The sequence below is a fragment of the Sciurus carolinensis genome, chromosome X (assembly GCF_902686445.1).
Source record: "Sciurus carolinensis chromosome X, mSciCar1.2, whole genome shotgun sequence".
In the NCBI taxonomy this organism is placed as follows: Eukaryota; Metazoa; Chordata; class Mammalia; order Rodentia; family Sciuridae; genus Sciurus; species Sciurus carolinensis.
In genome coordinates, this window is record NC_062232.1 from 45,314,878 (window position 1) to 45,336,439 (window position 21,562).

Below are 21,562 nucleotides of genomic sequence, written 5' to 3' on the forward strand. Positions count from 1 at the left end.
ACTTTATCCATCTAACAAATTTTCTACAGTAATATTGACTCCAACAAAGGAAGAAAAATATATTGATAAAGGTCCATAAAACCCCAGGACGACTTGGAGAGAGAAGACCATTCAGAGAAAGAGAAATACAATCAAGACAGTCCCTCAAGAGAACTGCTAATTTGACAATCAAAAGAATTTTGTTTCCAGATGGTCAGTTTTCCTAAAGAACCACAGCAGAAGCTGCAACCACTGCTTCAGGTTCTGTCTGGCTCAGACAGCGGAAAAACCAGTCTGTTCACCAGAAAGTCTCTGCGGCGTTTTTTCAAGTGCGAAGGGAGGGGGGGAGAGGAGCTCAAGGCCAGTGCGCGACGCAGCACTGCCATCTCCAGGCCGTTGAGACACATTACCACCAACTCTGGAGGAAAAAACCCACCTATTCCGCTCTTTATCTTCGGAGAACTCGGAGTCATTGGCTGGAGAAGCCAAGCGAGACCAAAGTATGGTCCAGTACCGCCAGAAGTGGGTCAGGCAACCTGACCCCAGAGTGGAAGCCATCTCTAGTTCCACTCTTGGAACTATAGCAACAGCATCAAAGAAAAAGACGCAGCTCAAAGGCGGTTGGGGGGCGGGGACGGGAGGGAGAAGCTGGTCTAGGATTGGCGGGTTCTGGGCCTGCGCGTAGGAACGCAGTGAGGTCCTTGCTAGTCTCCCGCTTGGTGTTGGCCTTCACTTTTCCTTCCTAGTGCTGACTGTTGAAGGAGGGACTGTTGATGTTTTGAACCTGCTGCCAGACTGCGCTAGCCATACCTGTATCTTCTGTCTTGTCTACTTTACCAGCACCAACTCATCTCATGATATTCTCTGCTACTTCCTTGAGAAAACAAATCCAGATAGAACTCTTACTGCTTCCCAACAACACTGGATCTGCATTTGTAATCTCTGGAGGAAGTGACCTGATCTTATTTGAGGTCAAGCCCTTCACCTGGATCCTGTGCATTTCCACCTTCTTAAGGGATGGACTTTTGCAGTTATAATTTTCTCCTTTGCTATCATATTCTCTATCTGTACTGGATTATCCCATCATCTGTAAAATCAGCAGTTTGGTGTTTAGGAATTTATCTTTTTGGAGTCCATCTTGGTTCCTGCTGTGTTGTAAGACCCCAAGGGATTACATTGGAGTAGGGTGGGGGAGGCAGCTACCATGAAGAAGGAATAGGGGCTACGTGTCCCTACAGCCTGAGGTGTGGAACAGATAACTCTAGATAGGGATGGAGTATGAGACCCAGATTCAGAGGGCTTTGCAGATACCAGCAGAGATGGGCTTCAGGCTTAATCAGCCAGGTAGCACCTGTTTTATTTGTGGAGGCTTCCCATTTTTAACCCATTTTCAACGTATTTTCCTTTAATTTACTAAATACTTATTTCTTAAATTTGTTGGGTGTATTTATAATAGTTACATTAATTTCTCTATCTTTTAAATTAAACATCTACTCTCACATAGAGTCAAATTCTAGTAACTACTTTGAAAGATGAACCTTATAGATACCTTGTTATAGCAATTCCATTTTAGTTGGGTTTTTCAGTTTCATTTTAGATGGCAATTATTGTGGTACTGACTACTCAAATTAAGAAAACAGACTCTTTTACAATATAGACAACATTATTTCTGTTTAACCTTTTTAAAAAATTAATTAATTTTAATTGATTAGTAGAAACAGTGTATATTTGTGGTTGTATACCTTATGTTTTGATACATGTGTAACTTTTTAAAAATTTTTAAAATTTGTTTTAATTAGTTATACATGACAGTAGAATGTACTTTGATACATCATATATAATGGAGCATAATTTCCCTTTTCCTGGCTATACATCATGTAGAATCCCACTGGTCATACAGTTATATATGCACATAGGGTAATAATGTCTCATTCATTCTACTATCCTTCCTATCCCCAAACCCCCTCCCCTCCCTTCACTCACTTCTACCTCATCTAAAGTAATTCTATTCTTCCCTACTTGTCCCACCCCAGCATTGTGAATTAGCATCCCCATATCAGAAAAAACATTCGACTTTTGGTTTTTTGGGATTGGCTTATTTTGCTCAGCATGATATTCTCCAGCTCCATTCATTTACTGACAAATGCCATCATTTCATTCTTCTTCAAGGCTGATTATATATATATAAATATCATTTTTATCCATTCATCTGTTGAAGGGCATCTAGGTTGGTTCCATAGTTTAGCTATTGTGAATTGAGCTGCTATAAACATTGATGTGACTGCATCTTAAGTCCTTTGGACTTAAGAAGTGGGATAGCTGGGTCAAATGGTGGTTCCATTTCAAGTTTCTTTTCAACCCTTTTTTCATTCTGGAATCCTGGAATTTTACCTTTACCTTTCTATTTTCTTTCATCAGCCAATGATTTGAGTAGAGTACGTGTTTAGATATGTCAAGGCTGATAAAATACAGTAAGGCCAATCAAATTTAAATTTCAGATGATTTTTTTAGTGGGTCTTAAATTTAAATTTAATTGAACATCGTATGTCTTCTTTGCTAAGTCTGGTGGCCTTACTGGCTCACTATCCAAGCTGTATGAAGAGTGAGGAACACATTCAAAGGTGACAATTTCATAAGTCTTTCCAGACTTTCATTTATTCCTGGCTCACTGGAATATTCATGTCCCCCACACATGAGTAGTTTAGCAATCAGAATGTAAGGTGCAGAGAGTTGAATAATTGTTACTGACTGCCCTTTGATCACTCCACTTCCATACTCCCCCTGTAAAACTTCTAACTAGCCTGCCAACATTCCCATACCTGGTTCACTGCCTCCACATAGTAAAACTGTGGATTTCTACCATCTGAGCTGGAGAATGGGCATGAAAACAATTCTCTTTTAAAAGGCCACAAACCCACATTTTTATGCAACACAGTAGCAGATTTTCATAAGAAACACTTCTCAAGTTATTGTCTGTCATTGCCATGAAATGATTATTTTCAATAAGTTTGTCCAATTTTCCACTTTTGTACTGTAGAAATGTATTGTCCAAACTCTTCATACTACTATTACTGGAAGAAGAATCCCACAAGGTCTATTTTTAAAGATATAGAGAAAGCCGTACTAAATGAGTCAACAAATGCTATTTGAGTACCTACAATATGCTTGTCATTTTACTGAATGTCAGGGGTACACAAGAATGATGCATCATGATCACTGTCTTCAAGGGACCTATAGGAAAGCTGGTAATTAGTCTATAATGACACCATATATTTTGTATTTTGCTTGAAACTAAGTAGATTGAATAGAGAAGATTTTTAGTCACTTATTAATGAAGATGATTTTTATATGATTAAAGGCTGGCATATGCTCACCTAAATATTTTTGGGTACTGAAAACTGTGATTGCCTCTGTGTGTGGTGGCAAAGCAAATATGTCAGTCAAAGTTCTGGCCATGCAACATACAACTCAATGAAAGTTTGTCTAGTATCTGATACCAAAAAAGTCTCACATTTGACACTTATGTAGATAGAAATCTAGATTACTATTTATTTCTATCAGGATCACTACAAAAGGTGAATAAATTAAGTCAGTAAGCATAGAGTGATACCCACCATGTTTCAAGGAGTGTTCTGGAAATGGCAAATGAAATAGGAATGACTCATAGTCCTTGGCATCTGGTATCTCACAATCAAGAGGGGAGATGGACACAGAAACAAAAAAGCAGTGGAAGTGCAAAGGAAAGACATTACAGAAAGGGGACCCTGTGATAAACACACACACACACACACACACAAACACACACACCCAAAAGTTGTCATAGATGCAGGAGAAAAAGTAAGCACTCTTGTTTTGAATGTAAAAGGACTCACCGGGACTCATCAAGTCTCATCATTAGCCATCAGAAAAAGAAATTATATCTGCAATGAGATAACCCTACAAAGTTATTAGATTGACCAAAAATTTTTAAAAAAATAGTGGCAATACCAAGTATTGGTGAAGATGAAGAAAGTCTGGATCACTCTTCAATTTTTCACAGGAATATAAAGTGATACAGCCACTTGGCAATGCAGTTTGGCAGTTTCTTATAAACTGAACTTAATATGTGATTGACATAGTTCTTAGAAATTTCATTCTTGATCATTTACACTGAAGAAATGAAAAAATTATCTTTACACAAAAACCTACATACAATTGTTCATAGCAGCATTACTTGTAGTAGCCAAAATCTAGAAAAAAAAATAGCTATACTTGAATAGAACTATTCAACAATTTTTTTTATATATCCATACCACAGAATACTAGTCAGCAATAAAAATGAACAAACTATTAACACATAAACAACTTGTATCAAGTTAATATTAGCCTTATCAAATGAGTTGGGAAATTTTTCTTCATCTTTTAAATCTTTGAAAAAGATTGTGTAGATTAGTGTTAATTGTTCTTTAACTGGTTCATCAAGTTTTTCAATTTGACCATATGGATCTGGAAGTACCTTTCTGGAATATTTCAAATTAAAAAATTGAATTTCTTTAATACTTTTAGTACTATCTTGATATCTATTTAATCTTGTTTGTGTTTAGGTAGTTTTAAAATTTTTTAAATTTATTTTTAGTTATACATGACAGTAGAATGTATTTTGACATATTATATATACATGGAGTATAACTTCCCATTTTTGTGGTTGTACATGATGTGGAGTTACACTGGTCGAGTGAACACAGGAAAGTTATGTCCACATCATTCTACTGTCTTTCCCATTCCCATCTCCCCTCCCTTCCTCTGCCTCCACCTTGTCCATTCTGGTGACCCCACCCCACCCCACCTGTTGTGAGTTAGCATCCCCATATCAGAAAGAACATTTGGCCTTTGGTTTTTTGGAATTGGCTTATTTCACTTAGCATGATAGTCTCCAGTTCCATCCATTTACCGGCGAATTCCATAATTTAATTCTTCTTTATGGCTGAGTTTTATTCCATTGTGGATATGTACCACATTTTCTTTATCCATTCATCTGTTGAAAGGCACCTAGGTTGGTTCCATAGCTTAGCTATTATGAATTGAGCTGCTATAAACATTGATGTGACTGAGTCACTATAGTATGCTGATTTTAAGTCTTTTAGGTATATGCCAAGTAGTAGTATAATTAGGTCAAATGGTGGTTGATTTTAGGTAGTTCTTCTTTTCTATAAATGGATACTTTTCTTCTAAGATGTTAAATTTGTGAACATACAATTGTTCTTAATATTCCATTATTATGCTTTTTAATTTTTGTATTTTAAACTTTTTAATTTTTTGCTGCAAGGAAAAAAGGTTGCATAAAATCCTATCTGTTCTAGAAATGTAAGTGGCCTTTCTAGCACATAACATTTCAAATATCAAAGTATATGATAAACATACAAGTAAAAAGAAGGTACTGCAACTCCTATGTACAATACAGTATTTTAATCATAAAATAAGCTCCATAAATTAAATTAAACTTAAACTTCCTTTAAGTTTATTAATTAAACTTCCTTTTATTCAAGTTTTTTCTTTTGCCTAGCAATATGTTAGGCTTCTGAACCAAGACCAAATATTTAAGTTCCTCTGCTGCATAGCAACTTTATTCCATACACTAAAAAAATCTATCATTTCTGCTTTATACTGAGGAATGGGAAAACAAAACCCCCAACTTTTAAACCTATGACTATACAGTGGTAGTTGTTTATTGTTGTTGAATAATCACCAAAAATACACCCAATCTTCCAGATAACCTCAGTGCACTTTAGGAAATAAAAAAATTACCTGGAAGCAATCTAGTATATAGATTTGCTTAATTTTTTTTAAACAGCAGCATTAAACTTAGTGACATGACACTGACATGATTAATACCATCTTAACACACTCAGAATTAAATCCTTCACATTATAAACAAGCATAGTGTTAAATAGTTATGAAAGTGACTTTGCTACAAAAGACAGGTTATGTAATAAATACCTACCTTTTTGTAGAAACCCATAGCTTCTGTTCAGATTGCAATAAACCACACATGTTTTAAACACAACATAACACTAACAGTTGAAAGAAGAAATCTTCACTCAAGTAGTGTCTTTGAGCAGGACATGGTGGTAGATGATGAAAACTGGCTGTCAACTTTCATCACAAACACAAGCACACAGAGAATGACATTCACACCAGTGTGTTCACTTTGGGTCTCTCTGAAGCAACAGACTAGAAAAGTACAATGGAATGAAAGAGTTGTTTTCTTTTTCTTTCTTTTTTTTTTATGAAAAAGTTTTCTGTCCATAGGCCGTATTTTTTCAGCTTCATATGGTTTGACTTCTTCCTTTTGCTTCCACTTATGTTCATGTTTATTTGGACAATAAGCACTATATATATGTATTTGTGTTATGCTATTTATTACACATAAAGATACTATCTTGGGAATTTAATTTCTCCTGTAAGATTAAGGTGAAATATTTTACTTTCCCTTTATATGCAGAACGGTTTACAGAAATGTGGGCAAGTACACTTCCAACTATTTCTGCTGCAGGTCAGGGAAAGGGTGAGGGTGCCAGAAAAGTGTAGTTTAGGGTGACAGTGAGAAAAGCTGGGGAAGAAGCAAAGTTTTTTTTTTTTTCAAAACCATATGATTGTCACCAGCGTTGTAAAAAAAAGGGTCAAATACACAGTTTTAAAGATTCAGTAAATCTTGTACACAGCAAGTAATCAGTGTTAAGAAAAAAAAGCACACATCAATACTTTCCTTTTGATAGTTTGAAGTTTAAGTGACAAGTATCATACATATAAACCTGTTATTGAATCAGGAGACCAGAGATTCAGAAGTATTGCATTCTTTCTTGTTTTGGACATTGGTACAAGAGAAATAAAAACTCCCAACTGCATAGAAATCTAGGAAATGTATGGACAAAGAAACAAACAAAATACGTTTCTTTTCTCCCCTCTACACCCCATGACTCCCCATACTTGAGTGTATTAAATAGGGAAGTTTTACTTGTTTCAGTCTGCAGAATTCATTGTATCATTAGAATGGGGGAGGGAAGGTGCATATCTGTCTGTATGTGCAAGCTGATTGGCCTCCATGGACAACTACTTACAGTCATGTGCATAGTGTCCACTTACACCACAATTGTAACATGAGATATTCCCATTCTTCTTGGGCCTGAACCACTGGTATTGGCAAATATGTTAGGTGCTGGAAATATGGGATAGAATCTCCTAAATCCTGCCATTTGTTGCATGCTGTAGTGGGCGTGGTTCCTCATGACTGTGTCATGCACCAGTCCATTTGTATATGGAGTCTGAGGCAGAAAAAAAGGAAGTTGGTTTCCATTGCTAGGAAGTTCTTGGTTGAGATAGCCACCATTAAAAATGGATGGGGGAATGAAGAAAGACAGGACTTGGTTCACTGGATTGGGATAATAGTAACTATTTAGCCAAAGGTTTCCATTGGTCCCACAGCTGCAGCTTTGTCCTCAAGAATCACAAGGACCCAAGCCCATCTGCTATGATGGCACTATTGTACCATTAGTGTTCGTGTTCCCCTTAGCATGGATGTAGGATGTACTCTCACTCTGCACAGTAATATATTTCAGAGTAGGGCTGGAGTTTGTGGCAGGGCCTGGGCTGTGAGTTAGAACCTCAGGAGGAACAGTGAACTGGGTCTGGCTGATGCCTGCACTTGCTGACTGGGCAGAAGTGACTGCTGTGTTGAGCACATTGGATTTTGGGGTAGGTAACATACTATCAGTAAGGGGAGAGCCTGGTAAGGTATAGGAAGCTTATGGCTGTGCAGCTGAGAGACCTTCACATTAACAGGCTGAGGGATTGTCCCTGTGTTTCCCCCAATTTAAGGCACCATTTGATTTCGTCCTACCACTTGGGATGCAAATTTTGTGATGGGGTCTGTAGTAGCCACAGGAGATCCTGGAAAACTATCTGGATTATGAACAGGAATAAAGGCAGTGTTTGGTGATCTGATGCTCAGATTTCCAGTGGTTTTTGTGGAATATTAACTGCATAACTCTCAGAAGATCCCTGTAGTGGTGGCAATTTTAGCCTCTGAAATGTTAGGTGCAAAGCAGGAGTAGTACTGTGTGAAATGAAGGTTGATGGAATAGGTAAAGGGGAAGCCAGTGATTCAAGGTGTTTTTCTTCAGGAGAAGCTGTTGGCCCTAGATTCCACAGGGTTGAAACTGTGAACTCCCTTATTGCAGAAATAGCAACAGGACTAGGAACAAGCATCCCTATTTTTTTGCCATCTGCAGATTTGGGTGGAGGGATGACAACTTTACAATTCTGGGCTACTTGTGCATACCATAGTGTAAAGTTAGCATAAAAGGAATATGTGGATACTTAGGTGAGTTCAAGGGATCAATTTGAAATTCTGGCATATATTATTACCTTTCTTTTTCTTCTTTTTCTAGTTTCTTGAGGTAGAAACTTAGATTATTTGAGAGCTTTCTTTTTTCTAATGTAAGCATTTAATTTCATAAATTTCCCTTTCATCACTGCTTTGGCTATATCCAACACATTTTGATGTGTTATATTTTTATTTTCATTCTGTTTCTTCAATGTTTTATTTCCTTTGACATATCCTCCTTGAGCCATGGGTTATTTACAAATTTCTCACTTGGTTCTCTTATGGTCAAAGAACATGATATCAAAATTTTTGTTGTTTTTGTACTGGGAATTGAACCCAGAACCTTGTGCATGCTAGTCAAGCACTCTGGCACCAAGTTACATTCCTAGTCCATGTTATTTATTTCTTTTGAAACAGTATTTGAAAGTTGCCTGAATTGGCCTCAAACATTTGATCTTCCTGTCTCAGCCTCTTGAGTAGCTGGGATTACATGTGTGTACCACCATGCCCAGTATAATACCAATTATTTTCAAAGGTTTGTTTTTTAGCCCAGTATATGTATGAGTCCGTGTTAGTGAATCTTCCATGAGTGAACGAAAAAAAAAAAAAAAAACGTTGTTTTCTGTTATTGACTGGGATGTTCTATATATGTTTATTAGACTGGGATATTCTACACATGGCAATTAGATCTTGTTTGTTGATTGTGATTTTCAGAGTTTCAATATCTTTTCCTGATATTCTATTTAGTAGTTTTATCAGTTGCTCAGAGGGGTTTGCTGAATCCTTTAATTATAATTGTGGATTTGTCTAATTCTCCACTGAGGACTTCACTTCCCTGCCCTTCTGGTATAGGGTAGTACTATGTGGTTCTGAAGGGCTAAGGGTTAGTTTGCTAATGTCCTGGATAAGTATTAGCATTTTCCAAGATAGTGGATTCTACCCTTTAGAGTTTGCAGAAATACACTTATTTTTTGGGGGGTGGGGTACTAGGGATTGAACTCAGGGGCACTCAGCCATTGAGCCACATCCCCAGTCCTATTTTGTATTTTATTTAGAGATAGGTTCTTATTGAGTTGCTTAGCACCTTGCTTTTGCTGAGACTGGCTTTGAACTCACCATCCTTCTGCCTCAGCCTCCTGAGCCGCTGGGATTACAGGCATGTGCCACTGCTCCCAGATAGAAATATACTCTTATCCTATGGATTTATAGAAGTAATGACATTCCCATCCATTCTTTATCTTGTAAGGAGGAGATTCTTCTTTCTCCTTCAATGCAATAAGTTGCCATGCAATTGAGGGTTTTCTGCTCCAAGTTTCCCACGAATGTGCTTTATTCCAAGAGAATGCTAACTTTTCCCATTGCCTGTCTTGTTGGATCTTCTTATCTTTGTACTGCTGTTGAAGCAGCCTCTCTGGTAGGGGAGTGAATAATAATTTGTTCCTAGACTAGGGTTGAAGTCATTATGGTTCATCTTTTGCATTTTGGAAAATTATGTTTGGGAGTTTGATGTAACCTCTAAAATATTTCTATACTTGGAGTTAGGAAGGAATAAATATTAAACTCTTTATGGTGGATCCATGGAGGTAGTCTAAGCTTGAAGCTCTCTGTGAATCTTTAGGGCTAGCCAGGAAATCAAAGCTCTAAATTTTCAAATTGCTTGAATTGATCACAATTTAACAACCGTCTTATAAAATTGGTAGTTTTTAATGGATCTACGCATAAACTGGCATGATTTGGATCTAGGACACCCCTGAGTGCTAGCAAACTAAAGGCAATTTTCAGGAGTCCTGGCATATTCCTCTCCTCACTAATATGTAATTCACACAGGCAAGAGTTAACAGCTTTTCCTGGATCATAAGTAAGCAGTTTGCATCCTCACATTTCCCATACTGGGGAGAAAAGGAGGAGTTAGAGTTGGGTTCCATGACCCTATCATCTCAAAATATATGGCATACTAGGTGCCATGATAAAGTCCATGACCAGAGCTCAAAATTTGTCTATGATCCCTCACACTTCATACCTCTCAAATAGGTATCATGAAACTAGGTTACTGAAAACAATAGTAATTTCCCTAAGGTCACATGTTTTGTAAGGCTTAGAGCTGTGATATTACTTCAAATCCACTTTTCCTCAAAGCCAGAGCTCTTACCATCTGTGCAATGAGGACTTTTGTAGAACAGGTAGGAAGTACTATAAATCGGAATATTCTCTTGACTGGTCTGTGGAACCATGGCAAAGGCATATTTGATCCAATGACATACTACCTACTAAAGTCTGAAGACAAGGAAAGCTTCAGTTATAGTTCTATATTTGTAGCTATTGTGCAGAGAATAATTTTTATATAAAATCTGGTAACTGCTTTACTTCTTAAAATTTGTGGTAAGTAAAATATTTAAACCACTTTATAACCATTTTTGATATTGAAAAAGTCATTTAATTAATCTAAACATATTACAACAGGTGAATATAGCTTTCTTTGTGATTCTACTTTTAACTTTTCTACTTGACTTCTTTGTATTTCCCTAGTTTTGTTATATATAAAATAACTTATAATCCCACTTTTCTTAAACTGGTTGGAGGTAGACATTTTATCTGAATTCTATGTTGGATAATTTTTAATTTAAAAACAAAGCAGAACCCAGAATATGAAGTCTTGACTCATTAACTCCTCAAGGTGAGATTTAAAAGATAATATGTTTTTATTTCTTTCATTTCTTTCCAAATCAAGTTTAGGTGTGATTTGAATGTTTTAAAATTTTTAATTGCTATATAATATTTGTACTTATTTAAAGTATACAGTATTGTGACTTGAATATAATGTGTAATGATGAAATTAATCAGCATTGCTATCCCCTCAAATATTATTATTTCTATGTGTTGGGAACTTTTGGTCTTCTCCTCTGGTTATTTTGATACATATGACTAATTGTTAACCTACTTGAAATAGAATATGAAAGGTAATTCCCCTCACCCAACAGTATTTTGTTACCCATTATCCATTCTCTCTATATATCCCTCCTGCCTTCCCTTCCTATCCTCTGGTGATCTCTGTTCTACTCTCCTCTTACATACTGTCAACATGTTTAAATTTCATAAATGTATGAGAACATGCAGTGTTTGTCTTTCTGTGCTTATCTTATTTCACTTAACATATTGTATCCAAGTTCTATCCATGTTTCTTCTAATGAAAATGTTTCATATATTTAATTGCTGAGTAGTATTATATTGTGTATATATAATACATTTAATCCATTCATACATTGATGGATGAGTCCATGTTTTAGGTTTTGTGAATAGTGCTGTAATAGACATGGACCTGCAGGTATTTCTTTGATTTGATGATTTCATTTCTTTTGTATATATACTTAGTAGTGAAATTTTAAATGTAAAAACATTTAAAATGTAAAAATTTTAAATGTAAAAACATTTAAAATTCTATTTATTTATTTGTTAAAAATTTGAGCTATGGTCTTTTTAATTGCTCAGGTCCTTGCTAAATTGCTGAGGCTGGCTTTGAACTTAAAATCCTCCTGCCTCAAACTCTGAGATGCTGGGATTATAGGTGTGTACTATTACACCTGGCTATTTTTACATTTTTGCGGAAACTCCATACTGTTTTTCAAAGTGGCTATACTAGGGCTGGGGTTGTGGCTCAGTAGTAGAGCACTTGCCTAGCACGTGTGAGGTACTGGGCTCAATCCTCAGCACTGCATAAAAATAAAACAAAAAAATAAAGGTTAAAAAAAAAATGCTTAAAAAACAAATTACAAAACAAAAACAAATTTATAATACCACCAGCAGTGTGCAAGCATTCTCTTTTCTCCATGTGTTTAATGGCACTTGTTATCATTAGTTTTTATAATGACAGACATTCTTACTGGAATGAGGTGATACCCCATTGTGCTTTGGATTTGCATTTTCCTCATGATTAGTGATGAACATATTTTCATAAACTTCTTGGCCATTTGTATGTCTTTTGAGAAATTTCTATTCAGGTCATTTGCCCATTTTTAAATTAGATTAATTTGTCTCCTTGCTTTAAAAGTTGTTTGAATTCCTTATATAATTTAGATATTAACTCCGTGGCAGATTAATAGTTTACATGTTTTTCCCAAATTGATTTTTTTCCTTTACTGTAAGAAGCTTTTAGATCAATATAATCTCATTTGTCTAGTTTTACTTTTGCTGTCTGTGATTTTTGGGTCTTATAAAAAAATCTTTGTCTATACCAATGTCTTGAAGTGTTTTTCTTATGTTTTCTTCTAGTAGTTTTGTAGTTTGAGGTCTTCTATTTATGTCCTTGGTCCATTTTGATTTGATTTTTGTACATTGGGAGAGGTAGGCGAATAGTAACATTCCTTTGTGTGTGTACATCTAGTGTGAAGAGACTGTCCTTTCTCCAATGTATATTTTTGGTGATTCTCTCAAAAATCAGTTGACTATGATTTAATGGTTTAATTTTTTGATTTTCTAGTCTCTTTCATTGATGCATGTATCTGTTTTTACTCCAATATCATGTTGTTTGATTACTATTGCTTTGTTGTATGTTTTGAAGTCAGGTATCATGATGCCTCCTGCTTTGCTATTTTTGCTTAAGATTCCTTCAGTTATTTTGGGTCTTTTGTGGTTGTATATGAATTTCATGATTATTTTTTCTGGTTCTGTGAAACATGTCATTGGTATTTTGGTAGTGATTGGATTGAATCTGTAGATTGATTTGAATAGTATAATGTTTTATTATCATTGGTTCTTCTAATCCATATGGATGGGATGTCTCTACATTTTTGTGTCCTCTATAATTTCTTTCATCATGGATTTGTAATTTTTACTGTAGAGATCTTTCACTTCCTGGACTCTTGATGTTTGTAGATGTTGTGAATGGGGTGTTTAAAATTTCCTTTTCAGTCAGTTTGTTATTGATATATAAAAATGCAACTCATTTTTGTGTGTCAATTTTGTATTCTGCAAATTTACTGAATTTATTTATCATTTCCAATAGTTTTTTGGTGGTCCCAGGGTTTTCTATATATAAGATCATGTCATTTGTTAACAGAGATAATTGAATATTCTCCTGTCCAATTTGAATGCTGTTCTTTCCCTTGCTTAATTGCTCTGGCTAGGACTTCCAGGACTATGTCAAATAGGAGTGGCAAAAAAAAAAGGACACCCTTGTTTTATTCCAGATTGTAGAGGGAATGCTTTCAACTTTTCCCTATTTAATAATATGTTGGTTGTGGGTTTGTCATGTATATGCTTCAATGTATTATATAACTAATTTGTTTTATTGTGAAGGCATTTTGAATTTTATCACATGCTTTTTCCTGTCTATTGAAATGATAATATGGTTTTTGCCCTTCATTATGTTGATGTTCTGTATTACATTTATTGATTTGAGTTTGTTGAACCATCCATGCATCAGTAGGATAAATCTCATCTAAGCATGATACATATTTTTATGAATGGTTGGATTTAGTTGACTAGTATTTTCATAGTAAATTTTGCATCAATGTCTATCTGGTCTGTCTCTTTTTTTGAGTGCTTTTGTCTGGTTTTAGAATATGGGGAATGCTTTCATCATAGAGTGAGTTTGGCAGTCAACTCCTTTTCAAAATTTTGGAATAGTATGAAATGTATCATAATTAGTTCTTTTTAATGTTTTATAGAACTCAGCAGTGAAGGCATTAGGTCTTGGGTTTTACTTTGTTGGGAGACTTTGATTACTGATTCAATCTTGTAGCTCCTTATTGGTCTATTAAAATTTTCTCTATCTTCATTGTTCAATTTTGATAGGTTATATGTGTCCACAAATTTATCCATTTCTTCTACTTTTTCAAATTTGTTGGTATATAGTTGGTCATAATAGTCTCCAATCATTCTTTTTAGTCTTGTAGTTTCATAGTAATGTATACTTTTTGTCTCTGATTTTATTTATTTGATTCTTATCACTTTTTTTCTTGGTTAGCCTGGCTAAAGACTTGTTAATTCTCTTAACCTTTTCAAGGAAAGAAGAGTATTTCATGTATTGTTTCTTCATAGTCTCTATTTTGTTTATTTCTGCTCTGACTTTAATTATTTCTTTCCTTTTACTAATTTTGGGATTGATTTGCTCTACTTTTCTATTTCTTTGAGTTGTATATTTAAGTTTATTATTTGAATATTTCTATTTTTTGATACAGAAACTTATTACTATAATTGTCCCTCCTACTATAGCTTTTGATATATGCAATCAGGTTTGGTATTTTGTATCTCCATTTTTATTTGTTAAAGATTTTTTAAAAATTTGCATTTTGTTTCCATCATTAATGTAATGGTAAATAAAAAGCATTGCACTTCTTTTCTACGCATCTTGTACAATATCCTGTGAATGAACTCTTGACTTGTGGGACGTGATACTAATTCCAGGTAGATAAGTGTTAAAATGGAATTAACTTGTAAGGCATCCAACAGGTCTCCAAAGAATTGTAGGATTCCTTGCTGTAGAAAAAAGTCCACAAGTTTGCTGTCAAAAGTATTGTGTAGTAGAGGAAGGAGCATTTTCCTTCAGACAGGTTGTACTACTAATGTGAGTAAGAAATGCCAGGTGCCTTCATGTGTAGTGTCTGGAAAATGCAGGAACTGTGGTGAGTCATTGGTTGACATGAAAGACTGCCAGAGTCCGAGTTCCTAAAAACTATTAAATGGCACAGTTTCATCTCTCACTTACTTTCCAAGCCTTGAAGATAGGCACTTACCTCCTTGGCATCCACTTTATTACTAAAATTACTTACAGGGATAATGTGAAAAATAATTAAGTCATTTTTAAGCAGAAAAGTTGTAGCTAGCTAAAACAAAACAAAACAATAGCAGCAAAACCCCTGTCCTTCCTACTTGAAGATGTCATGAATGTTCTCTATTACTTTAAGAAATTATATACTTTTCTCACCAGTCCATTAAGTTACTTGGACAGTTCGCATTTTTTTATCTACAGCATATTTATTTATTTTTATTGTTCTTTTTAGTTATACATGACAGTAGAATGCATTTTGGCAGATTATACATACACAGAGTATAACTTACTCTATTTAAGATCCCACTCTAATGGTCGTACATGATGTGGAGTGACCCTGGTTGTGTATACAAATACAAGGCTAAGAACGTTATGATCAATTAATTCTACTGTCCTTCCTATTGCCCTTCCATCTCCCTTCCCTTCATTTCCCTTTGTCTAATTCAATGGATTTCTGTTATTCTCCTCCCCAACCTCCCTTGTTTTGGGTTAGCATCCACAAACCAGAGAGATGGACAGTTCACTTCTTCAAGGCTTCATTATAACTGTAACAACTGGGATAGATTGGCCATAAAGTGACCTTGAGATAAATAACAAATTTCCAAGCATAATAAGAATAAAAAGTAACTCAAATCCTTTCTTTATAATGGTTTTCATTTAAGCTTGACTTTAGAGTGGTAGGAGAAGAAACAATTTCTTATTGTATTTCTTTGTGTTTTTTACTGAATAACTGAGAAAAGGAAAAACAAATAAGTAATGAAATTCAACATAGAAAGAAATGGTGTGAAGTTGGACAGCTAGAACTCAAAAATACTGTAATAGTTATGGTGATTAATTATATTTCTAAAAAGCCACAGTTTAACCTTTTGGGGTAAAATAAAAAGATTTTATATTCACCCTAATGCAATAGTGCCCCTCAGAAATATAGGAATTCATTAAGTAGAAAAATAAAAGAGTTTTCTCTTCTTGTTCACACCACACATCACAGGAAATAATGCCTACGAGCCCTTGAACAAGTCAAAGGCATAAAGTTTTAAAAAAATTATTATCAAACTTACTGCATTTTAATTTATCAATTAATAATGTTCACCCCAGCATTTCCAAAGTGCCAATTACATTATCCATTGTATAGTGCATTAAGTTAGTTTATTAAAAACCGAATTCTGCATCTTTTTAAAAACTACATTAAAATATATATTTTTGAAATAAGGTTATACACAAATACATTTAATTTGCAGTAATTGCATTGGTTAAAACCAAATTGACATCTACTAAGCCAGGGGCAGAATTAAATTTCTTGTTTTTATTTCTCTTTCTTCATGAAAACAGCAAAATTCTGTGTTCTATAGGCTATGGAACATGAAAGAAAAAAGGAAACATATTTAGAAGAGCATATACTTTTTCCTCTTGAAGACATTAACAATTCTTAGAAATATTATATTTGTTGTTCAAAATTCAGTTTAGTGAGTTAATTATATTACATTCTGTGTAGTGCAGTGATTGATTATATTATTTTGCTGTGTGTATCAACATTTTGATTTTTGTACATTTGTATCAAAGTAGCTATGCTCCTAAATAAATTGATCTCCATGGTGAATGTTATTTTATTTATTTTTACTGCATAGATGGAGTGTATCAATGGTCCTTTTTAAACTGGGATTTCTAAGAAACAAATAATGTAATGATGATAATTGTCAATTCTACCACATATTGATCTGAACATCCTTAGGAAAAAGCCTTCCTTTATGGGCTATCTCCTTTATCAGTAAGAAGTCTAGGGTAAGGCTTAAAATCTAAATATCCTACATAATTCTCCATTGGTTCCTAGCCTTTCTGCTGTCACCTTTTTAAGTTGGACAGATTATTTAGGCTTAATAGCCTTAATAATCTTAGTTTCCTCATTTTATTCCTGCAAACAATAATAATAGGTTATATACACATAACCCGGCTTGACCTGGGGCCTTGAGCTTTTTCTCCATAAATAGGGAGATTGGGTTAATTCATCTAAATATTTTATGTTCCATTTCTTTCAGACAGTTGCTCAGTGATATACATCATCTCATTCTTTCCCCTGACACTCCCCTGTCTAATGTGCAGACATATAAGATGACCCTTAGTCTTTTGAAAGGAAGGACCAGTACTCTATCAATATTACTTTATTATTAGTTTGGGTACTGAAAGGTATAAACATCTAGAACTTTGAAACAGGACTTTTTGTGCTACCCAGTTGCTATTATTTAAAAGAGGGATAAGACATGCAAACATATAACTTGCCACCATGTTCTGTGTCCTTTGCCCCATAAAGTCTTACTCTGCTATCTGCTTCCCTATCCCCCCTCTTCTTTTTCAGTCCCCTGTCCTAGGCTTGCATATGCAAAAGCTTCCTTTTTTCACCACCATATCAGGAGTCCAAGATCCCACCATTATTTGGTAATTCCCATTTCTCCCATATCTTGATATATTTTCTTAGATCACACTAAAGATTTTCAATGTTCTGCTCTTCTTGTGTCCTCACACTTAAGTCACCCTAATCTTTGACCAGATGCTATTCTTCAAAGACTTAAAAGTCAGTTCAGAAGTTTTCCCTTCTCAATTCCAGGATCTTAGTCCATAAATCCTTTCTCACTTTAAAGCCCTGGTCACCAGTTTTTATCTCCTCAGCCCTGTAAGACTGACAATATCTTTGATTGTCACACTTTGCATTACCTCGTACTTTCCATTGAAAAACGTGGCAACTATCTTGAGAGGAAGGGGGTAGGACCCCATATTTCATACTTCCACCAAAACTTTAGCTAATGAGGGTAGAAAAACAAATTTCTAAGGACAAAACAAAACTACTTATGGGTAGTGAAGTTTATAACACATTCAGAAGATTCAGAAAATTGTCAACATTAATGACATATTTTACATAACAGTGTTTTTATGTTAGTCAATTTTGCATTGCTGTGACCAGGTATCTGACAAGAACAACTTAAGAGAAAAGATTTATTTTCGTTCATAGTTTCAGAGGTCTCAGTTTATTGTCAGCTAGCTCCATTACTTGGGCTTGAGGTGAGGAAGAATATCGTGGCATAAGGGTATGGTGGAGGAAAGCTATTTGACTTATGGCAGCCAGGAAGCAGAGTGAGGAAGGAGCCAGAGACAAAGTACCCAAGGTCACTCCCCCACTGTGACCTACTTCTTCCAGTTATGCTCCACCTGCCTATAGTTACCATCTAAAAGTCCATCAAATGGATTAATCCACAGATAAGGTCAGAACTCTTATAATCTAATAATTTTACCTCTGAACATTGCTAATGCCTAACACATAAACTTTTAGGGGAATATTTCAGATAAAAACCATATCAGAGGTATACACACATTTACATTACACTGCAATTGATGAGAAAATATCCTCAGGAAATTAGGAGAAGAATCTCAGAATACTGTTTGCCTTACAGGCATTCTCAAGACTCTTCTTAAAATGTTTTGTCAGCCTTCCCTTATCTTCTTTGTTAGAATCCATGGTGCTGGACAACTGAAATTGTAGATTTCTCATTTTTTCATTGTCCATAGTATCTAGGATAAGGCCAGAACTTTTAAGAGTAGATGCTCCAAGGACCAAAGATAAAGCTTAGTGGCAGAGTGATTTACTAGCATGTGTGAAGCCCTGGGTTCAATTCCTAGTAGTGCAAAAAAGAAAGAAAAAATAGATGTTCCAATGAATAGTTGTGGAATTAATCAAAAGCAGAGGGTAGAAACACCCAAAATTGTTATGGACCAAATGTTTGGTCCATATGTTTATATGTTTATAACCCACAATGGTAGGGTATTTGGAGATGGGGGGCCTTCGAGGTGATTGGGAGAATGTAGTCTCATGAATGGGATTAGTACCTTTATAAGAAGAGACCCAAGAACTACCTCACTCTTTATGCCATATGAGAATATAATGAAACATTGGCAGTTTGCAACAGGAAAAGGGTTGTCACTAGAACCTAACTATGATGATATCTTGATCTTGGACTTCCCAACCTCTGGAACTATGAGAAAGACATGTTGTTTAAGCTACTTTGTTTATATCAGCCCAAAAGTAAGACAAAATTGTTGAGAAACAGGAGGGCCGTATGGTAAAAATCCACAATAAGATCTGGAGTTTAAGATCTAGAAAACAAAGATCTAGAATCCAGGAATTCTTTATGGATTGAATAGACCACCAGCAAGGGGGATGCAGCTGGGAGCAAGATCCAAAGGCAGAGGATGTTAAGCCCCAGGTTTCCTTTAGCATGATTTCCATGAATGTGCAACCAATAACAGAGGTATGATAGAGTGACTGGGAACCAGATATACTTGGCTTATAGCAGGGCAAAGTGATCAGAGTTCAAGAGTTCTTATGAATGATACTTATGAACCAAACAGGTACATTGGACTCAAAGCAGTAAGTTTTCCCTAAGCCTTTCAGCCTATATAATTTTTATAATCCAAGTATGCCAGGAGTCTATATTTGAGAACAATTTTAAAAAACATACTATGCACATTTTATCATAATTAATAGGATTCATACCAGATTAGACTATGGGTACTTGATTTTAATATTTTTGTATTATTGTCTCATGGGAAACAGATTCTCATTTTCTTTTTAAATGTTTTTATTGTTGTACCATAATTACACATAACAGTGGGATTCATTGTAATGTATTCATACATGCATAAAACAATTTGATCAATTTTACTCCACAGTGTTTCACCAGTGATTCTTTCCTCTCCTCTCTTCCCCTGATCTTGTTCCTCTACTCTACAGATTTAACTTCTATTTATTTTCCATTGGTGCATTATAATTATGCCTAATAGTGGAATTCCTTGTGATATATTCATATATGCACATAGCAGAATTTGGTCAATTTCATCCCCAAGTAATTCCATTTTCTCTTTCCTTCTTTCTCCCCCTCGATTCAATTCCTCTACTCTACTATCCCTTTGTCTATTTTCATGAGGTCCCTTTTTAATTCTTTCTTACTCTCTAGCCTCCACATATGAGAGAAAATATTAATCCTTAACTTTCTGAGTCTGACTGATTTCACTTAGCATAGTGTTCTCCAGTTCCATCAATTTACCAACAAATGACAAAATTTGATTCTTCTTTTTGGTTGAATAAAACTTTATTATGTGTCTGCACTACATTTTCTTTATCCAGTCATCTGTTTATTGATACCTAGGCTGATTCCATTATTTGACTAGTGTGAATTGTGAGGCTATAAACATTGGAATGCAAGAATTATTATAATATGATGATATTAGTTATTTTGTGTAAATGCCAAGGAAAGGGATAGCTGGGTCATATGGAGCTTCCATGTCTAGTCTTTTGAGTAATTCTCGTTATGATTTCCATAGTGGTTTTAATAACTTGAAGTCCCATCATATAAGTGTTACTTTCCCCCACATCCTCTACAGCATTTATTGTCATGTCCATACTCACTACTCCTGCTCAACATAGAACTAGAGACTTTAGTCAGAACGTTTCGGCAAGAGAAGGAAATTAAAGGGATACAAATACTAAAAGAAAATATCTCTGTGTTCTGGTGACATTACTTTATATTTAAAGGACAACAACTCCTCCTGCTCCCCCCAAAAAAAACTCCAACAGATTTCTAGAGCAGTGAAACAATTCAGCAAAGTAGCCGAATACAAATCAAATAGCAAACATCAATAGTTTTTTTCTATGCACCAATAATTAACCCATTGAAAAATCAGAAAAGCTATTCCAAGTCAGCACAGTGGTGCATGCCTGTAATCTCAGTGGCTCCTGCGGCTGAGGAAGGAGGATTGTGAGTTCATACCTAGCCTCAGAAACTTAGCGAGGCCCTAAGCCACTCAGGAGACCCTGTCTCTAAATAAAATACCAAAAGGGCTGGGGATGTGGCTTGGTGGTTAAGCCCCTGGGTTCATTCCCTGCTACCAAAAAAAAAAAAAAAAAGTTAAATATCTAGGGATAAACCAACTCAAAGAATTGAAGACCTCTACAGTGAAAATTATGTAGCACTAAAGAATGAAATTGAAGAAGACTTTAGAGGATGGAAAGAGTAACCATGTTCTTGATAGGCAGAATTAATATTGTTAAAATATCTATATTACCAGAAGTGATCTACAGGTGCAATGCAATACCTACCGAAACAATAATAATGATGACATTTTTCACAGAACCAGATAAAACAGCCTAAATTTCATATGGAAAACCCATAGACCCATAATAGTCAAAACTGTAATGAGCAAGAAAAGTGAAGCTGGTGTCATCAAAATACTTGATTTCAAACTATACTACAGATATATAGTAACAAAAACAGCATGGTATTAGCATGAAAACACACATGAAGATGAATGGAATAGAATAGAATGTGCAGAGACAAATCCAATCACATACAGTTTCCTGATCCCTGACAAAAGTTTTAAAAACATATATTGAAGAAAAGACAGCCTTTCAA

General features: G+C 35.2%; 1 pseudogene; it reads right to left on the minus strand.

Annotated features, from left to right (window-relative positions):
• Positions 1-6,978: 6,978 nt before the first annotated feature.
• Positions 6,979-8,372, minus strand: LOC124971463 (zinc finger CCHC domain-containing protein 2-like; annotated as a pseudogene).
• Between the last annotated feature and the right edge of the window lie 13,190 nt (positions 8,373-21,562).